At 32.4% G+C, this 21,815-nt stretch overlaps 1 pseudogene; it reads right to left on the bottom strand.

Annotated features, from left to right (window-relative positions):
• Window positions 1-1,210: 1,210 nt before the first annotated feature.
• Window positions 1,211-21,815, bottom strand: part of LOC143385932 (adenylate cyclase type 10-like) — a 67,142-nt pseudogene continuing 46,537 nt past the window's right edge.

The raw sequence follows: 21,815 nt of genomic DNA, 5'->3' as shown, positions 1-21,815 counted from the left end.
CTTTATTTTTTTTTTAGAATTTTATATCTCTATATTTAATGAATCTTTGATCCAGTACTTCTATTTGTTAGTAATTTTAAGCACATATATAGCAAAGATTTTTCTTTTTTTCTTTCCTCTTTACCTAGAATAATTTTCCTTAGGAATAAATCTCTTTTTATAAACAGACTTTTTACTTTGATCAGCTTATTCAATCTGGTATCAAATTATCCATTTTTTAAAAATCTCTGGTTTATGTTAGCAGTTTAATGACCTTTTACTCTTCTTAAATCAGACCATTAAATCAAAGAATCCTAACTTCGTATTTCCTGTGGCCTGCACAAAAAGGCATTTCTAAGCCCACTTTGGCATTTAATAATGTTTTCTTCTATTGATACCATTCATACTAGAATTCAGAGCCTTTCAATTCTGCATATATTTTAGCACTTATTGTGTTCTAATAGAAATGTCTAATATAGGCACATATGGTCATACAGATAATATGACTAAATGTCTGTTTACCTGCTTGAAATAAGCTCTTCATAGACCATATTAACAGATATATATTAATTTGTATCCTTAAGAAAAAACTTATTGCAGTTATCAGACATGTTTAGTGAATATTTACACAATGAAAAAAACTTGGTCCTAGTTTATTTCTGGCCATTGAATTATTGAAATGCTGATTAAATCAATTAAATTAGTTCATGGAGAGCTGTTTGTACAAGTGATCTTAGATGCATGCTGGCATGAAAGTATCAGGGACATTAACATATACCTAAGTCCAACAACCCTGGCATTTAGAAAATAGAATCTTGGAGAATTATACATACAGTAAAATGGTTTAGGAGATGTTGTTATTGTTCAATATGGAAAATATCTGTGAGTAAAATGTGGTTACCATGATAATTATTTTTGCTCTAGCTTTGTGTTCATTAAGATATTCTTTTTTGTGTCGTTCTCAATCTAGATGTACTAAGATAAATTAGAGAAACCATACTGGAAGTACAACTTTATATCCTAGTTTGTTGAATAAAATGAAATTGTTTTATTTTTTCATACTCACCCAGCAGGAACTGAGTTAATGCAAGTTAATGTGATTGTTTTAGAAGCAGATCATTGGAATATGCCATTTTTGTTGCATGCACAAAATAGTTAAGCTTGTCTGTATTTTTATAGCTGTCTTCAAATATAAAAAGCAAATCAGATTTCACATTTCAATTTTTGCTCATTATTACTTTGATAGGCATGTTACCAAGTTTTTATTTTGATAATTGATTATAACTTATCTCATCAGGCACTTCTATGTTCCACATGTTCTCTGCCTTTGCTGCTTTAATCAAAGTGACTCCTTGGATTTGGGTATTAATGATTCCAACTGTTATAGGTGAAAGGCTGCAGGCCTCTGATGCAGTGTTCTTCAGTGGTGTGCTTGCCCACAGCTGTCTGGCCACTACTGTGCTGCCACGGTGTAACAAGTTTGTTCAGGTTTCTTCTTGGAGCTTTCTTTTCTTGACTTTCAGGATAATGTGTTCTTGACATATTTTTTTAAAAAGAGAGAGAGAGAGAGAAAGAGAGAGAGAGACAGAGAGAGAATTTTTTTAATATTTATTTTTTAGTTTTCGGTGGACACAATGTCTTTGTCTGTGTGCTGAGTATCGAACCCCAGCCGCACGCATGCAAGGCGAGCACGCTAGCACTTGAGCCACATCCCCAGCCCAAGATTTTTCTTATGTTCAAATAATATCCTTCTTTCCCCCTTCCTGTATTTACTTTTGACTTGCACATTATAGGGTAGTAATTTACCTTTTACAATATGCATTTTAAGAGACACACACACACACACATACACATATGTATGTATATATATATGTACATGTGTATGTATGTGTATATAAATACATATCTATATATGCATATATATATATATGTATATGTGTGTGTATATATGTGAAATAGGCATTCTGGGGTGCTTTAAGTAGGTATTTTGGGGTGCTTTGAGTGGGTGTTGAAGTTGTTTTAGATAACAATGAAAATATCACACTTAATCCCTATTATTTTTAATCAATTCCAAAAGAATAATTATTTTGGGTGCAACCCATTACAATTTTGATCCCATTCTTGTGATTGAACATGATGTAGAGTTATACTTGTTGTGTATTCATATATGAACATAGAAAAGTTTTGTCCAATTCTTTTCATTGTCTTTCCTATTCCCAACCCCCTTCCCTTCCCTTTATTTCTCTTTGTCTAATCCAATGAACTTCTGTACTTCCCTTCCTCATTCTCCCTTGTTATGGAAGAGAATATTCCACCTTTTGTTTTTGGGACTGGCTTATTTTACTTAGCATGATATTTTCCAGTTCCATCCATTTACCAGCAAATGTCATAAATTCATTCTTCTTTATAGCTGAGTAATACTCTATTGTGTATATGTAATACATTTTCTTTTTTTAAGTTTTATTTTTAAATTGTACTAATTAGTTACACATGACAGTAGAATGCATTTTGACACATCATACATAATGTGTCATTCCTCTGGCTGAACATGGTGTAGTCTCACTGGTAGTATAGTCATCATTGTATATAGGGTAATAATGTCCATCTCATTTCTACCGCCCTTCCAGCCCACTTCCTTCTCCTCTGTCCAATCCAAAGTTCCTTCATTCTTCCTTACCCTCTTGCCCCTATTATGGATTAGCATCTGCTTATCAGATAAAACATTTGGCCTTTGGATTCTGGGATTTGGTGTATTTTGCTTTGCATGATATTCTCTATTTCCATCCATTTACCTTCAAATGCCATAATTTCATTCTTTATTTTAATGGCTGAGCAATATTCCATTGTATATATGTACCACATTTTCTTTATCCATTCATCTAGTGAAGGGCACGTAGGTTGGTTCCATTGCTTGGCTATTGTGAATTGAGAGGCTATAAACACTGATGTGGCTGTGTCACTGTAGTATTCTTATTTTAAGTCCTTTGGGTATAAGCCGAGGAGTGGGATAACTGGGTCAAATGGTGGTTGCATTCCAAGTTTTCATGCTGCTTTCCAGAGTGACTACACCAATTTGCAGTTCCACCAGGAATGTATGAGTGAACCTTTTTCCCACATCCTCACCAACATTTATTGTTACTTGTATTCTTGATAATTGCCATTCTGACTAGAGTGAGATGGAATCTCAATGTAGTTTTAGTTTGCATTTTTCTAGTTACTAGAGATGCTGAACATATTTTCATATTTTTTTGACCTTTTGTATTTTTTCTTCTGTGAAGTTACTGTTCAGTTTCTTTGCCCATTTATTAATTGGGTTAGTTGTATTTTTGTTGTTAAGTTTTTTTGAGTTTTTTATATATCCTGGAGATTAATGCTATATCTGAGGTGGAGATGGTAAAGATTTTCTCCCATTCTGTAGGCTCTCTCTTCATGTTTTTGATTGTTTCCATTGCTACCAAGAAGCTTTTTAGTTTGATATCATCCCACTTATTGATTTTTTATTTTATTTCTTGTGCTTTATTTTATTTTTATTTGTCTTATTGAGGAAGTCTATTCCTGAGCCAATATGATGGAGAGTTGGGCCTATGTTTTCTTCTAGTATATGCAGGGTCTCTGGTCTAATGCCAAGGTCCTTTATCCACTTTGAGTTAAATTTTGTGCAGGGTGAGATATGGGGGTTCAATTTCAATTTACTACATGTGGTTTTCCAGTTTTGCCAGCCCCATTTGTTGAAGAGGCTATCTTTCCTCCAATGTATGTTTATGGTGCCTTTGTCTAATATGAGGGAAATTATATGGGCATGTCTCTCTGTCTTTTATTCTGTTCCATTAGTCTTCAATTCTGTCTTTGTGCCAATACCATGCCATTTTTATTACTATAACTCTGTAGTATCAAATTTTCAGGTCTATTATTGTGATGCTTCCTGCTTCACCTTTCTTGCTAAGGATTTGCTTTGTCTATTCTAGGCATCTTATTTTTCCAAATGAATTTCATGACTGCTTTTTTTATTTATATGAAGAACATCATTAGAATTTTAATGGGAATTACTTCGAATCTGTGTAGTACTTTGGTAGTATGGCCACTTTTCAGTATTAATTCTGTGTATCCAAGAACATGGGAGGTCCAAGGAAATGAGTTTTAACATTTAACATTCAAAAGAGATTCCCACTTTTGATTCTTAGTTTATGATAGAGAGACATCACCTGAAGCTGGGAGAGTTTTTGTTTGTTTGAATGTTTCAATTTTTTAATGTTTCAAACAAAAAAGTGTTAAAGATACTTTTGAAAAACTCCTGAGATCCAGGTATTCCTATATTGTTAGGTTGAATGATTTCCCAATTGTAATATTTATTTTGGGTTGTTAGAATCTTAGTTTATATAAGGGTAAATTGATTTACTTCAGATACTAATTTAATTTTATCTATAGAAAGTGATGGTTCACATTTGTATGATAGGTTAATCATTGGTATATGGGGTACTAAGAGTGTCCCTCAGTTGACTTATAGAGGTATGTATTTAAGGTGTTATGGCAGTAACACTTAGGACACTCTATAGAAGAAAGTAGAATGATTGAACTTGAAGTACCTATTGCTTCTGTGACTTTTGCAGCTCCTGCAGCCCCTCTTACCCTGTAGGTTCTGTTGTCATCGGCTACCCTGTGGCCGCATAAAGTGTTGTTGCACCCCAAGCACACTTGTTATAAGATGATCTCCCAGTTCTTCAAATAACAATTTCTTTAAGTGGGTGGGTATTAGTGTTTATCTGATCAAAGTAACTCACAGTGAAGTGAAACAACTGATAGAAAGCTCTACAGGGAACATTTTAATTTTATTTATTTATTTATCTATCTATTTATTTATAAATGTGGTGCTGAGGTTTGAACCCAGTGCCTCACATGTGCTAGGCGAGCGCTCTTTGAGCCACAACCCCAGCCCAGGAACATTTTGATTTTAAAGAAAGCCTTGTAAATTCAAATTAATTTAGAAGGTGTAGTTTGTTCTAATGGAAAGATCTCTAAACTAAGGATGAAATGTAGCTTTAACTGTAAAATCCTGGTTAGATTTTACCTTCTTTATTTTCTCTGTGTTGATACTCTGTAATTTTTGATTGAAGGTTTTAATAATTATGTAAGTATATTTAATGAGAATATTTGTTCAGTAAATTTCATTAAGATTTTTTGGTTTAAAATTCTTAGTTAATGAAATAAAGCTGTAACATCATAATTACAGAGCTTTATTTATCAGTTCATCTCCTTTGATTAGGCTTCCAGGTAGGTTTTTACAGAAATAGTAATAAAACTATTTACTGCAGTCTGGGGAGGTAGAGACTGCTATCCTTTCATAAAGATAAGGAATTGGAAGCTCAGAAAGGTTAACCAGTTTGCCTAAGTTCCATAGTTTTAGAAAGTAAGACTGGAATTTCAGCCTGTTTCTGTGACACCAGAGCCTGAGCTTTTATCCATTGGTACCTCATTTCTTTCTTTTTTTATTATTTATTTTTTTAGTTGTAGTTGGACACAATACTTTATAATAATTTATTTATTTTTATCTGGTGCTGAGGATTGAACCCAGAGCCTCACACCTGCTAGGTGAGTGCTCTATCACTAAGCCACAACCCCAGCCCCGTGGTACCTCATTTTAAACAGTGAACTTTCTCTAATGGTAACAAGTTCTTTGGCAGCAATTTTCAAAAACTACTGATTTTAGAAAATCCCTGACAAATTCCAGGATTGACTAGAGTTGTTTTGATATTTTATCAAATTCTTAGTAGACATCCAAACATAATGGGAAGAGGGGCCTAAACTCCATGGGAAACATTTGTCCCTTCCCATCATTTGGTGAATGTGTGTGTCAGTCATGTCACGTAACTTCATTAGGAAGGTGGCCTTCCTTAAAGGGGCTTTGAATGATTGTAACAATGCACAAGGCTATGGTTTGTAGCACTGAAGTTCTTCAAAGGGGGCATCTAGCTGGGCCGTGAATGTGGCGTGGGGAAGCTCAGGGGTAGGTGATGGATGGAGAGATTGGATGTTTTGTCAACCCTCCATTGGGCGTTAGGTGCTTATCTTTCTCTAAGTTATTTGGAGTGTTACTTTATATTGAGTGTGAATAAGAGTGAAGAATATATTGCTTTTGCTGTAAATATTTACATCTAAAGAAGATCAGGAATTATTCTTGCTTATACAGTGTAACCTGCCTTGGCAGGGAGTTGTTGGGGTTAGTTTTATTTACTCAGAACATAAAACAATGTCTGACTCATAGTGTGTACTTAGTGAATATTTATTGAAGAACTGATGAAGATGCTTTTAAGTAAAAGGAAATTGTTTGTTTCCTTAATTGGTAGTGAAGGTTTGATAATTATCATTAATTTCTTCTTTAACATTATTAATAATGAAGTTTGTGAAAGTGAAGCTACAGAAGTAAAAGATAACTAAAAGAAGTTGCTGAATAATAATCCTTTTGGTGCTTGTCTTGTGGCAGTTATATTCTGCTGTGAACTAGGTATTCATTTTCCTGAATTATGCTGTCTCTTAGGTTTTAGGCTTTTGAGGCTGAATTTTGTGCAGACTTTGGGAAGGTGTCTTGTATATGGATGGTGTTCAGTAATTACTTGCTAAATTATATTCTGCTATTAAAACAAAATTAGAAAAAGATTGTCCTGTAGTACCAATATCTGTTGAAGATTTCTTAACTCTTTTAATTTATGTAGAGGACTTGAAATACTGCAGGTTTTTTTTAATCCTCACAAGCAATGGGTGCTTTATTTAAAAGAAGATTTTTTAAAAAGAACTGTTGATTAACCGCAAACTGTAACTTGCTTGGCAGAAGTGGTGAAGATCAGATAGAAAGAACCTATTCCTCTTTCAGTTCCTTCTTATTTATCACTTGAATCTGAAAAATAAAAAAGCCTGTAGCTATCGGTTTAGTACATCTGATGGTCTTCTGTAGATGTATTTGCTTCTAAAAATTAGTCATTTCAAAAATAATTTTGTCTTGGTTTGTTAGCAGAAATTCACTAACATAAGGGTGTATTTAGTATTTAATTAATGCTAAGCTGTCTTAAAACTGTGTTACCTGAGTAGTTGTAAAATTTAGATGACTTTATTATGTTTATAAGATACTTAAAATTAACTTGTTAATTTATGTAGAAAACATTGGTTGTAATGAAATCCAAGTGAGTCCAAATGTGTTTTAATACACTGAAACGCATTTTCTTCAACTACGCTGTCCTTTAGATTTTTGTCTTTTCAGGATGTATGCATTAAAAGTATTGTTTCTCTTAAATGGACATAGAAGTGGTTTAGAATGGAGTTTTAAATGGTGAGTTATTAAAAAAATTTAAAAAACTTTTAAGATTCCCATGTATCTGGGATGATGTTTGGAAGAGGAAGTTGTATAATTTTGGGAGAAAATTTTTTCAAGATCTTGGTCATTTTTACCCTTTAAATAAATTAAAATAGCATTTTCTGTTTAATATTTTGCAAGTAGTTAATATGGATAATTAATTTAGTTTTTAGAAAATAGTGTGTTATCTTTTAAAACTTGTGTATTATTACAGGACTTGAGAACTAAGTTTTAAAAATTAGTGCATTATAGTTATATATGATAGTGGGGTTCATTTTGATATTTTTATAATTTACCCCATTTCAATCCTCATTACTACCTTTTTCTCTATTCTCCTACACCATGATCCCCTTCCTTTACTCTATTGGCCTTCCTTCTATTATCAATCTACTTTATAAATTGTTACATTATAATTGTACATACATAAAAGTGGAATTCATTGTGAGATATTCATGTGCACACAGAATACTTTGGTGAGAATTAAGTTTTGAAGTTTTTATTTTATGATAAAATTTTGGTGCAATTTTGGTGATGAATATGTGCAGAGGAATCATTGACAAAAAGGGAGAGCACAGTTTCATCAAGATTATGTATTGGTTGTATTCACTGTGCACAAGTTTATACATGTTAAAGAAGAAATTGTAAGCTGAGTTTTGTGATATACAAAAATTCTAGCTTCCAACTTTTATTGGTTACTATAGTGTTGTTAGTGACATTGAATGTTTACCCTAAGAAGTTAAAATATTAAAATTGAATTCAAGTTGTAAGACAAAATTTGAATTTTTAAATATTAGAAATATTTAGCTGCAGAATTAAAGACATAATGTGATGAACATACACAGGGTTAAGCTTAACATGTGTCATTTTTCTAAATTTGGTCTTTGAGGTAGAAATTACTATCCAAAATTCCTTATTAAGCCCATTATTCAATCAATTTATTTATAGTCTATTCCATTTAGGAGATTGGCAATGATAATTTTGTTTGTAGATGGACTTGGAAATGAGACAGGATATAGCCTTAATGTCAAATGTTATACCTTAATCCTTGAATAATTTACTACTGCTTTCTTCCTTATAATATTCAAAATAGTGGTGTAAGTGTTAAAAACATTTGAAGTCACTGAATACTACCAAATTGCCTTCCCAGTCATTAAAGTGAGATTAAAATGCATTGAGGATATCTGACAGTTTGTTTTTAAGGTATTTTAATTCTTCAAAAATGTATAATTATATTTATTACATATGACCATAAATAATTTAAATTTACTTTTCAAACAAATTTTAAATATGATTAGAATTGATCTTTTTTAGATATTAAATCTAGTTTTGTCAAAATAAAATATTTGTTTTTGTTTTTCTGTTAAGGGGCATGTCAAAACTAGATTCAGAATTGAAACTTCATTTAGAAGCTAGGTTTGGGGAAGAGTACATAATGGGTGCTTTTGCCTAGGAGTCTGAGAGGTTAAAGCCAAGGGCAGCCCTCAGTGAGAGGCGTTTTCCTCCCACACAGGTGTTTTTAACCTAGAATCCTGATTAGGAGTGTTGAGTCTTCTCCAGAGGTCTTGTTTTTTTCTTTTGGGATCTCTGACCAGTATGGCCCAAAGGAGGCCTGCTGGTTGCATCATCTTGAGCCACATACATGAAGGTGGTGCATGTACCGTCATTTAGGAACTTGTGGTTTTTACTTTTTTGATGTATTCAGTATTTATTCTTTCTTTGATTAGACAGTTAATATTTTATATTACTTTGAAATGTTTTAGATTCTTTGGTTTTTAGTTGTACTTTGCTTATTTTTATTATGTTATATTAGTTTATTTATTATATTTTAAAATTTTTATTCTTTTTATTTAAAATTTATTTAATGAAAAAAATTATTTAATGAAATACTCTAATTGTTTGGAAAAGTTTTGCTCTTTCCTAATCTGATATAAGTAGCAAACCCTTTGAGTTCTTTTTTAGAAATATAACTTTTTTCTAATGAAGAGAAAAGGACAATTAGTAGAGAAGTAAAAATATGATGCAAAACGTAAAAACACTCTAAATTTATACTTATACTTTGACTAAATATGAATAGATAATTCAATCTCTGTTTCAGGGTGAATATAAACAAATGGGTTAGATACCATGATTTTCTTAAAACATAAAACCTGGATCCTCTCATGAATAAAATAGAATGGCTTACCTGATTGACATCATAGTGGAGTGGAAAGATACTGGACCAAGAGTTGGAATACAGATTTTGGTTCTGACTTCACGACTTATTAAATGTTTTACTTTGGCTCAGTCCTTTAACTTTTCACATTTATAAAATCTTTGCACAGCATATCTCAATATTTTTAAGAGTCAAGTACATATACTGGTCTGAAAGTATTTTGTAAACTGAACTGTTAAACACTATCTGTACATAAACTTTTATTGTTTTTTTAATCTGTATTGTGTTTAGCTGTGTGAAAAGGACATAATCACTTCAACAGAAAGGAAACATCAGTGATTAAACTCTCCTCTTTTGATGTGTGTCATCAGTCTGTAAGAAAGGAATGCTTAAAGGAAAGTTGCATAGTAACTTCTAAGTCCCCTATTTAATATCACAGTAGTATCAGAAACAAGGTTGATGGAAGACATTAACGTATTTGAGGCTAATGAGTCAGTTTCACTTTGAAAAGGATATTTGTCAGAGTATGAAAATTTGTAACATGCAAAATTTGTTTTTTATATATGTGAAGGCAATTTTATATTATATATGTATATATGTATTAGTTTAAAGGTAATCTTATACAATATTTTTGGCACATCTGCATTTTATGAATGTCATAGGAAGTCAGGTGTAGAATTTTTCCATTTGTAAGATAGTATACACTTCAAGACTTGATAGCTTCTAGAGCAATCAAGGAAGACTTAGACAATATTTTCTTCTTTCCTTCCTTCCTCCCTCCCTCTCTCCCTCCCTCCCTCCCTTCCTTCCTCTCTCTTCCCCTTTTCCCTTTTCTGCCCATCTTTTTTTTTTCCCTTGAATTCAATCCAAGGCATTGGACATGCTGGGAAAGCCCTCTCATTCTACTGAGCTACATCCCCAGCCATATCTTTTCTTTGGCACTTCTTTCTTCTGAACTCTTCATATACACAAACTTGAACAGCAAAATGGGAGTTCCACAGATGTATAAGTTCCACAAAATTCTAAGAGTTAATATTAGCAAGCTAGAACATTATTAGAACAGGAATAGCATTAAGGGTTCATGACTCTGAAGGAATAAGGATGAGAAAAGATTAAGGATAGCATTACACAAGTGCAGGGCTTCTCAAAGGACATATCAATTGAGAGGTACAGTGCAGTTGGCTTGTGAGAGCTGTGTAAGCAGATACCGAGAACAAGTTGAGTAGTCCTTATCTGAAATGCTTCATATTGGGCATGTTTGCCTTTTGGATTTTTTTTCCTTCAGATTTTAGAATGTTTCTGTATACATAATGATATTTGGAGAAATAGACCCAAGTCCAAACACAGTATTCATTTGTGTTTCATATATACCTGAAGGTAACTTTATTTTATTTATCAGGTTACATATAATATATAAAACTTTTAAGCTTATATATTTTTGACACATCTGCATTTTAACTATGACTGTTATTTTCCACTTGTGACCTTATGTTGACACTCAAAAAGTTTGAGATTTTGGATCATTTTGGATTTTGGATTTTTGGATTAGGAATGTTTATCCTATATTGCAATTTTCGGATGAAAAAAATTATAGCAAGTACAAGTCTATCCGTGTAAGGAAATTACTCTCATTTATTTGAATTCCTCTATAGCTTTCTTGAAAGAATATGAAATTAATTAATTAATTAATTAATTAATTTTAATTGATTTTTTTAAAAAAATAAATGACAGTGGAATGCATTACAATTATTACTACACATATACAGCACAATATTTAATTTGGGTTTAGAAATTATACTTGAAGCAAGATTCTTGTCAAGTGAGATTCTGTCTCTTTATAAGTGATTTAATAAAGTTTATGAAACTTATATTTTGTTAAACTAATTTATTTAAGACTTTTCTTTACATTACTTAGTTCTCAGGAATAGTGTTTCTTAACTTTATGTTATGACACATAGAAAATGACAATATGTGTATAATGCTTCAGAGCAAATGGACTTCATGCAATGATAGGAGGTATCTGGTCTCGGGGCTCCTAGGATTAAAGGGGTCATTATTTTCTTTCTGTTACCCATTAGAATGACCCAGATTAGAATGTTCTCTTCATTGTGTTCTTGGTGAAAATCTACTTTTTATTCATTATTATTTATCCTAGAAGAGGACAGCAAAACTCTAGAGTTTGGCTGGAGTTAGAAGAATTTGGGTTGTAGTTCTGACTTAAGCTTTCTGAACTTAAGCTTTCTTTTCTTTTTGTTGTTTAAAATGAAAATAATTATAATCCCTTCTCTTTCAACCATAAAGCTGTGATGTTCAATCAAGATAGTAAAGTGCATGCATACACTTTTGAACATATGGTTATTTTAGTTATAATTTTAACTTAATAATAAATTTTTAAATTATAATTCAAGAAAACTGCAAGTATATGCTTTTCATAACTTTCTAGTGTATGCACATATATATGAGCATATATATAAAATGTGTCTATATTTTAATAAACAGTGGTATAGTGTACACCAGGGATGGCTTTAGGAAGGAGAATTGCAAGATTTAAAAATGACAATAAAAAGTAAATATTATAAGAGATGTATTACATTTATGACTGTGTTTCTTTCCATTTCAGGCTAAGTCCTTTTAATAATAGTTAACTTTAATTATGGGTTCTGATAAATTTTATAGTTAACAATCTCATTGTCATCTATTTTCATGTATTTTTAAAATAAAAAGATAAATCTCAATAATAATGACTCATATGAAAGAAAACATTCAGCCTTTAGTTTTTTGGGATAGGCTCACCTCACTTAGCATTATATTCTCTGTCTCCATCCATTTACCTGCAAATGCCATGATTTTATTCTCTTTTAATGCTGAGTAATGTTCCATTGTGTATATATATACCAAAGTTTCCTTATTCATTCATCTACTGAAGAGCATCTGAGTTGGTTCTACAATTTAGCTATTGTGAGTTGTGCTGCTGTAAACATTGATGTGGCTGTGTCCCTGTAGTATGCTGTTTTTAAGTTCTTTGGGTATAAGCTGAAGAGTTGGATAGTTGGGTTAAATGGTGGTTCCATTCCAAGATTTCCAAGAAATTTCCATACTGCTTTCCAGATTGGCAGCACCAATTTGCAGTCCCTCCAGCAGTGTATGAGCATGCCTTTTCCCCCACATCCTCACCAACACTTATTGTTGTTTGTATTCTTGATAGCTGCCATTCTGACTGGAGTGAGATGAAATCTTAGAGTAGTTTTGATTTGCCTTTCTCTAATTGCTAGAGATGTTGAACATTTTTTCATATGTTTGTTGATTGATTGTATATCCTCTTCTGACAAGTGTCTGTTCAGTTCCTTAGCCCATTTGTTGACTGGGTTATTTGTTTTTTGGTGTTAAGGTTTTTAAGTGAGTGCTTTACATATACTATGGAAATGGAGGGGGAGCATGGGAGGAATGGAGGAACTTTGGATAGGGCCAAGAGGAGGGAGGGGGCAAAGGGATAGGAATGATGGTGGAATGAGTTAGACATCATTACCCTAAGTATATGTATGAAGACACGAATGGTGTGAAAATACTTTGTGTATAATCAGTGACTTGAGAAATTGTGCTCTATGTGTGTAATATAAAATGAATTGCATTCTGCCATCATGGATAACAAATAAGAAAAAATAAATAATAAAAAAGATACTGAGTGAAGTCCAAATAGAATAAACCTAAATTAATCTATGCTAATAAAAAAAAGATAATAGTGACTCATTCTTACTGAAAGTTGGGATATTGGTACCAGTTTTTCACCATAAGAAATAAAACTACCTATCTTAAAGGGAGCATGTTTTAATTGTTGGAAAACACCTAACAGTAGCCTTTGGTCTTGACATTACAATCTTCAGAGCATCAGGGAAGTATATTAATTCTGTCAAAATACTCTGTTTCTTAAGCATGTAAACTGTATGTTTATGATAATTCCTAGGACTTTTATTGAGGAATTAGTCTTATACAATTGGTGAAGATGAGATTTTTGGTTTTACCTTCATCAGTAATGTTCCTGTGAAATCTAACAGATCATCATACTCACCATAGTGGGATGGCCATTCTGATTATGTAGACCAGTAATGTGGTAATCTTGTCCTGCCAACAGGCTTTTGATCTCCATTGCTAACTAAAGGTTTTCTCAAACTGGGGCCTGAAAATAGAAAAAGCAATCTTGAAATTCATCTGGAAAAATAAGAAAGCCAGAATAACTAAAGCAATCCTTAGCAGGAAGAGTGAAGCAGGTGGCATCACTATACCAGGCCTCAAACTATACTAAAGAGCAATAGTAACAAAACCAGCATGGTATTGGCACCAAAACAGACTGGAAGACCAATGGTACAGAATAGAGGACACAGAGACTAACCCCCCAAATTACAATTATCTTATATTAGACAAAGGTGCCAAAAACATGCACTGGAGAAAAGATAGCCTCTTCAACAAATGGTGCTGGGAAAACTGCAAATCCATATGCAACAAAATGAAATTAAATCTCTAACTTACCATGCAGAAAACTCAACTCAAAATGGATCAAGGACTTAGGAATAAAACCAGAGACTCTATTAGAAGAAAAAGTAGGCCCTAATCTCTATCATATGGGATTAGGCCCCAACATCCTTAATAAGACTCCTCTGGCAAAAGAATTAAAATCAAGAATCAATAAATGGGACAGACTCAGCAAAAGAAACAATCTGTGAGGTGAATAGACAGCCTACATTTTGGGAGCAAATCTTTACCCCTAACACATCAGAGCACTAAACTCTAGGGTATATAAAGAACTCAAAAAGCTAAGCACCATAACAACAAGTATCCCAATCAATAAATTGATCAAGGACCTGAACAAACACTTCTCAGAAGATGATATACAATCAGTCCATAAATACATGAAAAAAATGTTCATCATCACTAGCAATTAGAGAAATGCAAATCAAAACCACTATAAGATTTCATCTCATTCTAGTCAGAATGGCAGCTATTATGCATACAAACAACAATAAGTGTTGGCGAGGATGTGGGGAAAAAGGTACACTCTTACACTGCTGGAGGGACTGCAAATTGGTGCAGCAAATCTGGAAAGCAGTATGGAGATTCCTTGGAAAACTAGGAATGGAACCACCATTTGATCCAGTTATCCCTCTCCTTAGTTTATACCTAATGGACTTAAAAACAGCATATACAGAGACACAGCCACATCAGTATTTACAGCCCAGTTCACAATAGCTTAGCATTATATTCTCCAAACCAAATGCCAAATGTTAAGGAGGCTGATTCATAGTGAGGTAGGGAGGCGGAGCATTGGAGGAATAGATGAACTCTAGATAGGGCAGAGAGGTTGGAGGGGAAGGGAGGGGGCATGGGGTTATAAATGATGGTAGAATGTAATGATCATTATTATTATTATCCAAAGTACATGTATAAAGACAGGAATTGGTGTGAATATACTTTGTATACAACCAGAGATATGAAAAATTGTGCTCTTATATGTGTAATAAGAATTGTGATGCATTCCGATGTCTCATATAAATAAAAAAGAGAATAATTCCATAAAAAAGTGAGCCTCTTCTCCAGCATGTATCCACATTTAATTCTTCTTTTCTTTTGGTACCAGGTATTGAACCAAGGGGTGCTTAACCACTGAGCCACATTTCCAGCCCTTTTATTTATTTATTTTTAAATTTTATTTTGAGACAAGATCTCACTAAATTCTTAGGGCCCTGCTAAGTTTCTGAGGCTGGCTTTGAACTTGTGATCCTTCTGCCTCAGCTTCCTGAGTTGCTGGGATTACAGGTGTGCACCACCCTACCTGGCCACAATTAATTCTAATATTCTAGATCCTCCATGATGTGGATTCAGATAATCATTCTAGACTTTACTTCACTACCTGCACTTCTCACCACTCAAACAAATTTTAGGTAATCATGCATAATTTCCGTTCTGTGCAGAGTGTTATTATTTTCCATTTTCATGTGGTCGATTTGTATTCATCATGAAAGTTCAGCTTTCAAATCCTGCCTTCAGGATAATATGTCAGTCCTCTCCAAATGCATGTTAGTATATTTAAATTACTATAATCAAGTTACATAATTTATTTGATGGTAATTCTTTAAAGTTTATGCTTGCCTTAATGGAAATTATTTAAAACATACTTTTAAGTAACAGTCTTTAAATCAGAAAGTAATTAATGGAAACGGTAAAAAATAACATTACTGTTAAGGGGCATACAAAGAAAAACATGTCTTCTTTCCTACCTTAAATCAAAATTCCTTACCACCTCTTTCTAGAGTATACTCATTGTTTCTTTTACATTTCCTCAGAAATTTTCAGTGTATTTGCTTGCATGTTTACATAAACATCCTCTTGGACCAAAGTGGATGCATTTTATGAAGATTCTTTTCTCTTTGCCTTACTTAATTTAGTTTTCAGATTGTTTTAACATCAGATTGTGTTGACATAGAGTTTGAGTTGCGGCGAAGTGTGCTGGTCCAATGTCAGTATAGTGAACTGGTTTAATTTTCAAACTTTTTTCCTGAGATTTTCTGTTGCTTTTCCATCTTTTAGGTCATTTTTGATGTGAGTGATGTATTAAAATACCTTAAAGCTTTTATGCTTACTCTTTCTTATTTTTGTAATTATTAATGTTATTGATTCTATGAAGTGGAATATATATTACCTTTAGTGAACAGAAAATTTCATTTGCGTATTTCATCTAATTTCTTTTCATCATGATATGGGCACATATTGTGAAGATTATTAACCCATGAAATTACTCTTTGAAAATATAAATTTTTTTCATTTGTAGCATTTTTATTAATTTTGTAAATAATAGCATTAGATTATTATGCAATCTGGAAAATATGAGTTCCAAATACATTTGCATGACCTACCATATAACTTTGTGCAAATTACCCTTTTTGTATTTCTCATTCCTCATCTGTCAAGTGAGAAAATTAAATTGCAAATTATGAAATCATATACAAATGTTATGATAAGACCTTAAAACCAGTTTGTCATCTAACAAGGTTTTCCCCTAGAATAAGTCAAAATAGTATCTGTAGATATATTTTTTCCTTTATTTTCAACTTTTACAAAATTTATTTATTTATTTATTTATTTTTGGTAATAGCCAATATAACTCTTAATCTGCTTTCTTTGTTTTCCCATGTGTTTTGGAAATCATTTGGTAAGAGAGTTTGTATTATATACTATATTTAACGTTTTAATAATGCCAGTTCTTTTCTCCATTTGTGAATACAGTGTATTCTTTTTATTGAAAGAAATGTTATTAAATTCTTAAGGAATGATTAAAAAGAAAAAGCATGACTTCTGTCCTAAAAAGCCATTACTGATTCTGCCTAGACTTCAATATTGCTCAGTTTGCTTTTAGTCTCTCCTTGTGTGCATTTTTGTCTGTTTTCCACCATTAACTTCACTTTTTTTCTTTGACATTCCAGCTGGCCTTTGTATCATCCCAGTCCCATTTCATTTGTGGGGAACCAGTGTTGCAGTCATCACCCCTTCTTTCTCCCTTCCAGTTGCCCCTATGTTCCCTGTCAACTTCTGCCATTCCTGGATCCTGTCTTTAATAAGCAGTTTGTTTGTTTCTCAAATGTTAAGAGACATTCTATTAAACTTCAGATCTCCATGGCACACAGATTTGTTTGTTCCACTGCTTGTTTGTCCATCCATCCATCTATCCTCCTGAATATAAAAAGGCTCCTTGATGTTAGAAGGAATGCAGAGATGATACTGGGGCCTACTCAATAAAGGAATTTACAATCTAGTGAAACAAAAGTGTATTTAGGGGTTATTAGTTGTTAGAGTTTAGATTTTTTCCAAGCCCCATCTGTAACTGCTACTCTCGTTAAAAGACTCAATGTTTGAGAACCCAGTAATTATAACCAGATGAAATAAGTTTTGATTTTGTTCTTAATTTATTGAAGTATCTCAGTTATTAATATCCTCTCTGAATGTGATCACCTCTAATTTGAAGATTCAATTATTAATAAGGAGGTGACAGGGACGATCTATTCCAAAATCAGTCATTAAATAATACTGGATCACAACTGGTCTTAGGTCTTTGATTTTACTAAGGTTTTCAGATAACTTCTAGGAAGCTCTTCAGATTCAAAAAAATCACCCTTTCCATTTTTTTTAATTAACTAACAACTGGGTGAACTCAACATTGAGGTGATAGACAGGTATTATTTCCTGATGATTGATGGCTTACTTTTCCTGTCAGTTTTGGTAACATTTGCAATAAAAATCCAACATTGACTAGGTGGTGTACTGAGTGACTAATTATTTAATGTTTAATATATTAATGCTAGCAGAGTAACATTTAATAACTAATTCCAGCTCCCAGGTCTGGTTGTGACTAGGATAGGAGGTACTGGGCCAGCTGTGTCTCCAGGTCTGTGTTTCAGCATCAAGCTGCTTTTACTGCTGATAAATCTCAGATACAGGTGTGAAGATTGAGCATCTTTCTTATTCCTGGGTTATAATTCTGTTCTGCTACTCTTTTCCATGTGTATCCTTGTTTTGATAATTGGGTTTATATTTGTGTTGGTACTCTAGTTTATCCTTCAAATAAATTATAAATTTTTCTAAAGCAAGAAATGACATATGTATCACCTATTATCTTTGAATTCTATTCCCTAATATAGTTCTCTGTGTTTAGAAGGCATTTAAATGAAAGTATAATAATGAGTGATGATAATGCTTACCTCTTCCTAATTTTCTTCCCATTTTAAAAAGTCTGCTTTTCCTTGTTGTTTCATATTGTATCTTTTCCATTTTGAAATATATTGCTTTTAAGGATATACCACTACTAATATTGTAGAAAGTATTTTCAGAAAGTATTTTTTACATGAGTTACTTATTTGATTTTCATATCAATCATTAGATGGATATTAATATTTTTGTTTAAAATTGAGGAACCTGAAGAACAGAAAGTGAAGTGATCAGGCTTACACAGATAACTGACAGACTTAAACCAAGATTTCAACTCTAAAACTTACTTTTATTCCAGTACACTTTGATTCTATTTCAGATAAGTGTGGTAAATTATGAGAATTATTCCAAATTATAGGATCACATAAATTATTTTTTTAGGTAGAATGAACTTTTTTCTTGATAAATTATAAATCAGAAGTTTAAATTGAAGTAGCCAAATACTATGTGTTAGCTATATGTGAGTGGGAATGCCTTCATGATTTACGAAAAAACATCCCAGCCCATTGGAAAAAATTCAAACAAAAGAAAAAAAATAACATGAAGACACCAAAAATCATCATAAATACTATCCCCTAAAGAATGTTGTGGTTAATATTTTGTTGAATAATCTTCCACAACTCTGAATATGTGTACATTATATTCTTTTTCATAAACTGGCTCCTCTGCCCATGGCATCCTGCAATTTTACCTTTAACAGTTGACAATTTATCATGAACATCATTTTGTGTCTGAAAATGGAGATCTACTCAAATTTGATAATTCTCTGAGTTCCACTGTTTTGAGTCTGCTGTGCATACATCTTATGGCACTGGTATTATCATCTACTTTGAATAGTTTCTTAATAATATCATTTTTGAACTTTTGGTATGTATTGGCCAATTGTCTTCACAGAAAAATTGTGTTTACTATTGACTGTTTGAGAGCATCTGTGTACCACTCTTCTCAACAATACTATTAATCCTTTTTAAAAATATTAACAGTATCAATTCAGCATCTCAAAACACTATTTTAATATGCAGTCAACATAAAAACATTACACAAACAATTCATACTATTTTTTCTAGTCTTTGAAGTTCTGTATTTAAAAAAAATAGGTATTATGTTTTGGAGCAATTTTAGTTTCGTAGCAAAACTGAGTGTAAAGTACAGAATTCCCATATGTCCCCTTCTCTCACACATGCAACTTCCCTCACTGTCAGCATTCTTCACAGGAGTGGTACATTCATTATAAGCATGGTAAAATCAGTATCATGCAAAGTTCATGGTTACTAGGGTTCACTCTTGGTATATAGATTCTCTGGGTTCTGACAGTTTAAAAGGTATGTACCCACCTTTATAGTATCATATGTAGTTATTTCACTGCCCTAAAAATTTTCTGAATTCTACATATTTATCCTTTCCTCACCCAACCTCTGATCTTTTTACTGTTTTCACACTTTTGCCTTTTCCAAAAATATCTCTGTTTTAAAATTTTGATAACATTTTTCCCTATTGTGCTGTACTTTTTGTCTTTGATTAGCAGAAAAGTTGATCATTATTTAGTGGTGTCATTATTTTCTTCTGTTTTTGTCTTGTATACATTAGATAGATCTAGATTAATGGATTTTCCCTTTTAGTACTTATGTTTTTCTTCTTCTGTTGGGTTTGTTTTTAGAAACTTAAAGAATAACATTGTGCATCAATAATGATCCTATCTACCATGAATTAAATACTCATACCAGTGCTAATATGAGAACTTTTCAACAGTAAACAATATTTATTCTTTTCCTTCCTTTGTGGTATTGTTTTCATACATTTTTCTATCATGTAATTTATAATTATTCTCAATGAATCCTTAATTTTCTTTAAAAAATAAATTACTTTTAAAAGAAATTTGGATATAAAAGAATAATCTTGTATTTACCTACTCATTTAACATCTTGGGCAATCTCCTTTATGTAGATTCACAATCTGGTCTAGAATTACTTTCTTATACCCTGAAAACTTTAAAAGAATATTAATTGTAAATAATAAATACATTGTATCTGAAAATGTATTTATTATACTTTAATTTAAAAAAATATTTGGAGATAGATTTCTAGTTTGAGAGCTTTACCATTCAACATGTTAACATTGCTGTTCCATTGTCTTTTAGTTTGCATAGTTTTTTTTAATATATATATTTTTTAGTTGTAGTTGGACTCAATACCTTTCTTTTATTTATATTTTTATGTCGTGCTAAGGATTGAATCCAGTGTCTCACACATGATAGGTGAGCACTCTACTGCTGAGCCACAACCCCAGCCCCTAGCTTGCATAGTTTTTTGTGATATTGCACCAGAAATTTTTGATTGTTATTCTTTTGTATGACAGTGTATCTCCACTCTACTCCAGCTGCTTTTAAGATTCTCTTTCATTATGATTTTAAGAAATTTCATTATCATGTCTAATTAGCTTTTGTTGTCTTTGTAATTATACTGCCTATGACTTTTTGAACTTCTTGAATCCACAGATTTGATTTTATACAAATTAAAAATTAAATAAATTTAATTTTATACATATGTCAAATTAAGAAAAGTGTCAATCATTGTTTCTTTCAAACTATTTTTCTATTCACCCGCTTCTTTACTCTTTTTCCCTTAGGACTACACTTTATTTATGTTAGACTGTTAATATTACTTTAAAGAGACTATTTTTTCTCAGTATTTTTTCACTGTGTTGCTTTATTTTGTATAGTTGTATTTATTCTGTATTTAGATTTTCTGACCTTGTATTCTGTATTCTCTTGTCTGCATTAAGCCCATACAGTGACTTTTGTTTCAAATAACTTGTCTTTCAGTTCTACATTTTTTTAAATTTTACTTTGTGCTTTTATTTATTTCTAAATTTTCAAAATTGATTTTTTTTAAAATGAATGACAATGAAATGTATTACAATTCTTATTATACATATACAGCACAATTTTTCATATCTGTGGTTATATATAAAGTATGTTCATACCAATTCATATCTTCATACATGTACTTTGGATAATGATGTCCATCATATTCCACCATCCTTGCTAACCCCCTGCCCCTCCCTTCCCATCCCACCCCTCTGCCCTATCTAGAGTTTGTGTATTCCTCCAATACTCCCCCTCCCTACCCCACTATGAATCAGCCTCTTTATATCAAAGAAAACATATGGCATTTGGTTTTTGGGGATTGGCTAACTTCACTTAGTATTATCTTCTCCAACACCATCCATTTACCTGCAAATGCCATGATTTTATTCTCTTTTATTTCTGAGTAATATTCTATTGTAAATATATGCCACATTTTTTTTATCCATTCATCTGTTGAAGGGCATCTATGTTGGTTGGTTCCACAGTTAAGCTATTGTGAATTGTGCTGCTATAAACATTGATGTGGCCGTGTCCCTGTAGCAGGATGTTTTTAAGTACTTTGGGTATAACCAAGGAGTGGAGTAGCTAGGTCAAATGGTGGTTCCATTCCCAGTTTTCCAAGGAATCTCCATACTGCTTTCCACATTGGCTACACCAATTTGCACTCCCACCAGAAGTGTATGAGTGTACCTTTTTCCCCACATCCTCACCAACACTTATTGTTG

The sequence above is a fragment of the Callospermophilus lateralis genome (genome assembly GCF_048772815.1).
Source record: "Callospermophilus lateralis isolate mCalLat2 chromosome 11 unlocalized genomic scaffold, mCalLat2.hap1 SUPER_11_unloc_1, whole genome shotgun sequence".
In the NCBI taxonomy this organism is placed as follows: domain Eukaryota; kingdom Metazoa; phylum Chordata; class Mammalia; order Rodentia; family Sciuridae; genus Callospermophilus; species Callospermophilus lateralis.
Note: the sequence above shows the minus strand (reverse complement) of the source record. Positions and strands in the feature narration are given on the sequence as shown.